The sequence below is a fragment of the Vicia villosa genome, linkage group LG1 (assembly GCF_029867415.1).
Source record: "Vicia villosa cultivar HV-30 ecotype Madison, WI linkage group LG1, Vvil1.0, whole genome shotgun sequence".
Taxonomy (NCBI): domain Eukaryota; kingdom Viridiplantae; phylum Streptophyta; class Magnoliopsida; order Fabales; family Fabaceae; genus Vicia; species Vicia villosa.
This window is the reverse complement of record NC_081180.1, coordinates 141223577-141232712: the sequence shown is the minus strand read 5'-3', so window position 1 is coordinate 141232712 and position 9136 is coordinate 141223577.

Genomic DNA, 9136 nt, shown 5'->3' with positions numbered 1-9136 from the left:
ATGTCCTTGTATTAATTAAATGTAAAACTTATTTTGGAAAAGAAAAAAAGTGGTTCATGATCACTTGTTAGATTCATGGTTTCTCCAAGGTTACCATGTTTGATTGTTGGAGGATAAGATTTTAATGCTAGAAAGCATTAATTTGATGACAAATGTGTACATGCAAAAAGTGGATAACAAAGTTGATAAATTGCCTAAAACATTAGGGTAGAAGGTTTCTAAATTGAAAAATTTATCCATGCTAAGTTTGCGTAGCTGGAGTTAAGGATGCAGAAGAAGTAGGGAGGGTAAGATGAGCAGGGAGAGGAACTAAAGTAGATTTAATGGCCACTTGCTGACTTTAATTTGAATTTAGTTTTATTTTATCCGAGGGAAACGAATTTTTAGTTAAAAAAATGCAGATATGGAAAATAAGATTACTGTTTGACTATAATTTAGTTTTCAATATTTTTTCTTCTTAATTTTTTTCTTGGTTAATCTTTTTTTTTTTGCCACACCATCTAAATATTGTTTTTTTTATGTCTAAATTATATTCAGAAATAATGCTATATTGATTTTAAAATTTTAGACTATGATGTGAAATAAGTTTAAAAGACAAATCAAGAATGACCAACTCTTGAGTTGAGAAATAACAAATTTTAAAAATTGATGATTTTTTTCCCTAATTAATAACTAGTGTGTGACTTGTAAACGTAACGTAGAAAATAAATATTACAATTCCTATTTCTACTGCGTTTATAATGGAGGTAAATATGCACCTTACTCATAGATGATTAAAGATATTAAAATAGGTAAGTATGAGAAATTACAATGAATATAAAATCAACATCAATTTGGAAACCAACAATATAATATTTGGTATAATTTTTTTTTATAATGGTTAACTGATTCATGAATAATTGTCCTATAATTTTTGCAAGTACAATGTTATGTAATTATCTTGTTGAAATAACTTTCAAATTGCATCCACGTTATAATTAGTTTTAAACTACATGTTTATTTTTTATTAGATTTAAAATTATGGATAAATAGTATATTAAACTTCCCAGGCTTAATTCAAAATATAAGAAAACCTCTAGGACGCATAGTCTTATGTCCTTGTATTAATTAAATGTAAAACTTTTTTGGAAAAGAAAAAAAGTGGTTCATGATCACTTGTTAGATTCATGGTTTCTCCAAGGTTACCATGTTTGATTGTTGGAGGATAAGATTTTAATGCTAGAAAGCATTAATTTGATGACAAATGTGTACATGCAAAAAGTGGATAACAAAGTTGATAAATTGCCTAAAACATTAGGGTAGAAGGTTTCTAAATTGAAAAATTTATCCATGCTAAGTTTGCGTAGCTGGAGTTAAGGATGCAGAAGAAGTAGGGAGGGTAAGATGAGCAGGGAGAGGAACTAAAGTAGATTTAATGGCCACTTGCTGACTTTAATTTGAATTTAGTTTTATTTTATCCGAGGGAAACGAATTTTTAGTTAAAAAAATGCAGATATGGAAAATAAGATTACTGTTTGACTATAATTTAGTTTTCAATATTTTTTCTTCTTAATTTTTTTCTTGGTTAATCTTTTTTTTTTTGCCACACCATCTAAATATTGTTTTTTTTATGTCTAAATTATATTCAGAAATAATGCTATATTGATTTTAAAATTTTAGACTATGATGTGAAATAAGTTTAAAAGACAAATCAAGAATGACCAACTCTTGAGTTGAGAAATAACAAATTTTAAAAATTGATGATTTTTTTCCCTAATTAATAACTAGTGTGTGACTTGTAAACGTAACGTAGAAAATAAATATTACAATTCCTATTTCTACTGCGTTTATAATGGAGGTAAATATGCACCTTACTCATAGATGATTAAAGATATTAAAATAGGAAAGTATGAGAAATTACAATGAATATAAAATCAACATCAATTTGGAAACCAACAATATAATATTTGGTATAATTTTTTTTTATAATGGTTAACTGATTCATGAATAATTGTCCTATAATTTTTGCAAGTACAATGTTATGTAATTATCTTGTTGAAATAACTTTCAAATTGCATCCACGTTATAATTAGTTTTAAACTACATGTTTATTTTTTAATAGATTCAAAATTATGGATAAATAGTATATTAAACTTCCCAGGCTTAATTCAAAATATAAGAAAACCTCTAGGACGCATAGTCTTATGTCCTTGTATTAATTAAATGTAAAACTTATTTTGGAAAAGAAAAAAAGTGGTTCATGATCACTTGTTAGATTCATGGTTTCTCCAAGGTTACCATGTTTGATTGTTGGAGGATAAGATTTTAATGCTAGAAAGCATTAATTTGATGACAAATGTGTACATGCAAAAAGTGGATAACAAAGTTGATAAATTGCCTAAAACATTAGGGTAGAAGGTTTCTAAATTGAAAAATTTATCCATGCTAAGTTTGCGTAGCTGGAGTTAAGGATGCAGAAGAAGTAGGGAGGGTAAGATGAGCAGGGAGAGGAACTAAAGTAGATTTAATGGCCACTTGCTGACTTTAATTTGAATTTAGTTTTATTTTATCCGAGGGAAACGAATTTTTAGTTAAAAAAATGCAGATATGGAAAATAAGATTACTGTTTGACTATAATTTAGTTTTCAATATTTTTTCTTCTTAATTTTTTTCTTGGTTAATCTTTTTTTTTTTGCCACACCATCTAAATATAGTTTTTTTTATGTCTAAATTATATTCAGAAATAATGCTATATTGATTTTAAAATTTTAGACTATGATGTGAAATAAGTTTAAAAGACAAATCAAGAATGACCAACTCTTGAGTTGAGAAATAACAAATTTTAAAAATTGATGATTTTTTTCCCTAATTAATAACTAGTGTGTGACTTGTAAACGTAACGTAGAAAATAAATATTACAATTCCTATTTCTACTGCGTTTATAATGGAGGTAAATATGCACCTTACTCATAGATGATTAAAGATATTAAAATAGGAAAGTATGAGAAATTACAATGAATATAAAATCAACATCAATTTGGAAACCAACAATATAATATTTGGTATAATTTTTTTTTATAATGGTTAACTGATTCATGAATAATTGTCCTATAATTTTTGCAAGTACAATGTTATGTAATTATCTTGTTGAAATAACTTTCAAATTGCATCCACGTTATAATTAGTTTTAAACTACATGTTTATTTTTTATTAGATTTAAAATTATGGATAATAGTATATTAAACTTCCCAGGCTTAATTCAAAATATAAGAAAACCTCTAGGACGCATAGTCTTATGTCCTTGTATTAATTAAATGTAAAACTTATTTTGGAAAAGAAAAAAAGTGGTTCATGATCACTTGTTAGATTCATGGTTTCTCCAAGGTTACCATGTTTGATTGTTGGAGGATAAGATTTTAATGCTAGAAAGCATTAATTTGATGACAAATGTGTACATGCAAAAAGTGGATAACAAAGTTGATAAATTGCCTAAAACATTAGGGTAGAAGGTTTCTAAATTGAAAAATTTATCCATGCTAAGTTTGCGTAGCTGGAGTTAAGGATGCAGAAGAAGTAGGGAGGGTAAGATGAGCAGGGAGAGGAACTAAAGTAGATTTAATGGCCACTTGCTGACTTTAATTTGAATTTAGTTTTATTTTATCCGAGGGAAACGAATTTTTAGTTAAAAAAATGCAGATATGGAAAATAAGATTACTGTTTGACTATAATTTAGTTTTCAATATTTTTTCTTCTTAATTTTTTTCTTGGTTAATCTTTTTTTTTTTGCCACACCATCTAAATATTGTTTTTTTTATGTCTAAATTATATTCAGAAATAATGCTATATTGATTTTAAAATTTTAGACTATGATGTGAAATAAGTTTAAAAGACAAATCAAGAATGACCAACTCTTGAGTTGAGAAATAACAAATTTTAAAAATTGATGATTTTTTTCCCTAATTAATAACTAGTGTGTGACTTGTAAACGTAACGTAGAAAATAAATATTACAATTCCTATTTCTACTGCGTTTATAATGGAGGTAAATATGCACCTTACTCATAGATGATTAAAGATATTAAAATAGGAAAGTATGAGAAATTACAATGAATATAAAATCAACATCAATTTGGAAACCAACAATATAATATTTGGTATAATTTTTTTTTATAATGGTTAACTGATTCATGAATAATTGTCCTATAATTTTTGCAAGTACAATGTTATGTAATTATCTTGTTGAAATAACTTTCAAATTGCATCCACGTTATAATTAGTTTTAAACTACATGTTTATTTTTTATTAGATTTAAAATTATGGATAAATAGTATATTAAACTTCCCAGGCTTAATTCAAAATATAAGAAAACCTCTAGGACGCATAGTCTTATGTCCTTGTATTAATTAAATGTAAAACTTATTTTGGAAAAGAAAAAAAGTGGTTCATGATCACTTGTTAGATTCATGGTTTCTCCAAGGTTACCATGTTTGATTGTTGGAGGATAAGATTTTAATGCTAGAAAGCATTAATTTGATGACAAATGTGTACATGCAAAAAGTGGATAACAAAGTTGATAAATTGCCTAAAACATTAGGGTAGAAGGTTTCTAAATTGAAAAATTTATCCATGCTAAGTTTGCGTAGCTGGAGTTAAGGATGCAGAAGAAGTAGGGAGGGTAAGATGAGCAGGGAGAGGAACTAAAGTAGATTTAATGGCCACTTGCTGACTTTAATTTGAATTTAGTTTTATTTTATCCGAGGGAAACGAATTTTTAGTTAAAAAAATGCAGATATGGAAAATAAGATTACTGTTTGACTATAATTTAGTTTTCAATATTTTTTCTTCTTAATTTTTTTCTTGGTTAATCTTTTTTTTTTTGCCACACCATCTAAATATTGTTTTTTTTATGTCTAAATTATATTCAGAAATAATGCTATATTGATTTTAAAATTTTAGACTATGATGTGAAATAAGTTTAAAAGACAAATCAAGAATGACCAACTCTTGAGTTGAGAAATAACAAATTTTAAAAATTGATGATTTTTTTCCCTAATTAATAACTAGTGTGTGACTTGTAAACGTAACGTAGAAAATAAATATTACAATTCCTATTTCTACTGCGTTTATAATGGAGGTAAATATGCACCTTACTCATAGATGATTAAAGATATTAAAATAGGAAAGTATGAGAAATTACAATGAATATAAAATCAACATCAATTTGGAAACCAACAATATAATATTTGGTATAATTTTTTTTTATAATGGTTAACTGATTCATGAATAATTGTCCTATAATTTTTGCAAGTACAATGTTATGTAATTATCTTGTTGAAATAACTTTCAAATTGCATCCACGTTATAATTAGTTTTAAACTACATGTTTATTTTTTATTAGATTTAAAATTATGGATAATAGTATATTAAACTTCCCAGGCTTAATTCAAAATATAAGAAAACCTCTAGGACGCATAGTCTTATGTCCTTGTATTAATTAAATGTAAAACTTTTTTGGAAAAGAAAAAAAGTGGTTCATGATCACTTGTTAGATTCATGGTTTCTCCAAGGTTACCATGTTTGATTGTTGGAGGATAAGATTTTAATGCTAGAAAGCATTAATTTGATGACAAATGTGTACATGCAAAAAGTGGATAACAAAGTTGATAAATTGCCTAAAACATTAGGGTAGAAGGTTTCTAAATTGAAAAATTTATCCATGCTAAGTTTGCGTAGCTGGAGTTAAGGATGCAGAAGAAGTAGGGAGGGTAAGATGAGCAGGGAGAGGAACTAAAGTAGATTTAATGGCCACTTGCTGACTTTAATTTGAATTTAGTTTTATTTTATCCGAGGGAAACGAATTTTTAGTTAAAAAAATGCAGATATGGAAAATAAGATTACTGTTTGACTATAATTTAGTTTTCAATATTTTTTCTTCTTAATTTTTTTCTTGGTTAATCTTTTTTTTTTTGCCACACCATCTAAATATTGTTTTTTTTATGTCTAAATTATATTCAGAAATAATGCTATATTGATTTTAAAATTTTAGACTATGATGTGAAATAAGTTTAAAAGACAAATCAAGAATGACCAACTCTTGAGTTGAGAAATAACAAATTTTAAAAATTGATGATTTTTTTCCCTAATTAATAACTAGTGTGTGACTTGTAAACGTAACGTAGAAAATAAATATTACAATTCCTATTTCTACTGCGTTTATAATGGAGGTAAATATGCACCTTACTCATAGATGATTAAAGATATTAAAATAGGAAAGTATGAGAAATTACAATGAATATAAAATCAACATCAATTTGGAAACCAACAATATAATATTTGGTATAATTTTTTTTTATAATGGTTAACTGATTCATGAATAATTGTCCTATAATTTTTGCAAGTACAATGTTATGTAATTATCTTGTTGAAATAACTTTCAAATTGCATCCACGTTATAATTAGTTTTAAACTACATGTTTATTTTTTATTAGATTTAAAATTATGGATAAATAGTATATTAAACTTCCCAGGCTTAATTCAAAATATAAGAAAACCTCTAGGACGCATAGTCTTATGTCCTTGTATTAATTAAATGTAAAACTTATTTTGGAAAAGAAAAAAAGTGGTTCATGATCACTTGTTAGATTCATGGTTTCTCCAAGGTTACCATGTTTGATTGTTGGAGGATAAGATTTTAATGCTAGAAAGCATTAATTTGATGACAAATGTGTACATGCAAAAAGTGGATAACAAAGTTGATAAATTGCCTAAAACATTAGGGTAGAAGGTTTCTAAATTGAAAAATTTATCCATGCTAAGTTTGCGTAGCTGGAGTTAAGGATGCAGAAGAAGTAGGGAGGGTAAGATGAGCAGGGAGAGGAACTAAAGTAGATTTAATGGCCACTTGCTGACTTTAATTTGAATTTAGTTTTATTTTATCCGAGGGAAACGAATTTTTAGTTAAAAAAATGCAGATATGGAAAATAAGATTACTGTTTGACTATAATTTAGTTTTCAATATTTTTTCTTCTTAATTTTTTTCTTGGTTAATCTTTTTTTTTTTGCCACACCATCTAAATATAGTTTTTTTTATGTCTAAATTATATTCAGAAATAATGCTATATTGATTTTAAAATTTTAGACTATGATGTGAAATAAGTTTAAAAGACAAATCAAGAATGACCAACTCTTGAGTTGAGAAATAACAAATTTTAAAAATTGATGATTTTTTTCCCTAATTAATAACTAGTGTGTGACTTGTAAACGTAACGTAGAAAATAAATATTACAATTCCTATTTCTACTGCGTTTATAATGGAGGTAAATATGCACCTTACTCATAGATGATTAAAGATATTAAAATAGGAAAGTATGAGAAATTACAATGAATATAAAATCAACATCAATTTGGAAACCAACAATATAATATTTGGTATAATTTTTTTTTATAATGGTTAACTGATTCATGAATAATTGTCCTATAATTTTTGCAAGTACAATGTTATGTAATTATCTTGTTGAAATAACTTTCAAATTGCATCCACGTTATAATTAGTTTTAAACTACATGTTTATTTTTTATTAGATTTAAAATTATGGATAAATAGTATATTAAACTTCCCAGGCTTAATTCAAAATATAAGAAAACCTCTAGGACGCATAGTCTTATGTCCTTGTATTAATTAAATGTAAAACTTATTTTGGAAAAGAAAAAAAGTGGTTCATGATCACTTGTTAGATTCATGGTTTCTCCAAGGTTACCATGTTTGATTGTTGGAGGATAAGATTTTAATGCTAGAAAGCATTAATTTGATGACAAATGTGTACATGCAAAAAGTGGATAACAAAGTTGATAAATTGCCTAAAACATTAGGGTAGAAGGTTTCTAAATTGAAAAATTTATCCATGCTAAGTTTGCGTAGCTGGAGTTAAGGATGCAGAAGAAGTAGGGAGGGTAAGATGAGCAGGGAGAGGAACTAAAGTAGATTTAATGGCCACTTGCTGACTTTAATTTGAATTTAGTTTTATTTTATCCGAGGGAAACGAATTTTTAGTTAAAAAAATGCAGATATGGAAAATAAGATTACTGTTTGACTATAATTTAGTTTTCAATATTTTTTCTTCTTAATTTTTTTCTTGGTTAATCTTTTTTTTTTTGCCACACCATCTAAATATAGTTTTTTTTATGTCTAAATTATATTCAGAAATAATGCTATATTGATTTTAAAATTTTAGACTATGATGTGAAATAAGTTTAAAAGACAAATCAAGAATGACCAACTCTTGAGTTGAGAAATAACAAATTTTAAAAATTGATGATTTTTTTCCCTAATTAATAACTAGTGTGTGACTTGTAAACGTAACGTAGAAAATACATATTACAATTCCTATTTCTACTGCGTTTATAATGGAGGTAAATATGCACCTTACTCATAGATGATTAAAGATATTAAAATAGGAAAGTATGAGAAATTACAATGAATATAAAATCAACATCAATTTGGAAACCAACAATATAATATTTGGTATAATTTTTTTTTATAATGGTTAACTGATTCATGAATAATTGTCCTATAATTTTTGCAAGTACAATGTTATGTAATTATCTTGTTGAAATAACTTTCAAATTGCATCCACATTATAATTAGTTTTAAACTACATGTTTATTTTTTATTAGATTTAAAATTATGGATAAATAGTATATTAAACTTCCCAGGCTTAATTCAAAATATAAGAAAACCTCTAGGACGCATAGTCTTATGTCCTTGTATTAATTAAATGTAAAACTTATTTTGGAAAAGAAAAAAAGTGGTTCATGATCACTTGTTAGATTCATGGTTTCTCCAAGGTTACCATGTTTGATTGTTGGAGGATAAGATTTTAATGCTAGAAAGCATTAATTTGATGACAAATGTGTACATGCAAAAAGTGGATAACAAAGTTGATAAATTGCCTAAAACATTAGGGTAGAAGGTTTCTAAATTGAAAAATTTATCCATGCTAAGTTTGCGTAGCTGGAGTTAAGGATGCAGAAGAAGTAGGGAGGGTAAGATGAGCAGGGAGAGGAACTAAAGTAGATTTAATGGCCACTTGCTGACTTTAATTTGAATTTAGTTTTATTTTATCCGAGGGAAACGAATTTTTAGTTAAAAAAATGCAGATA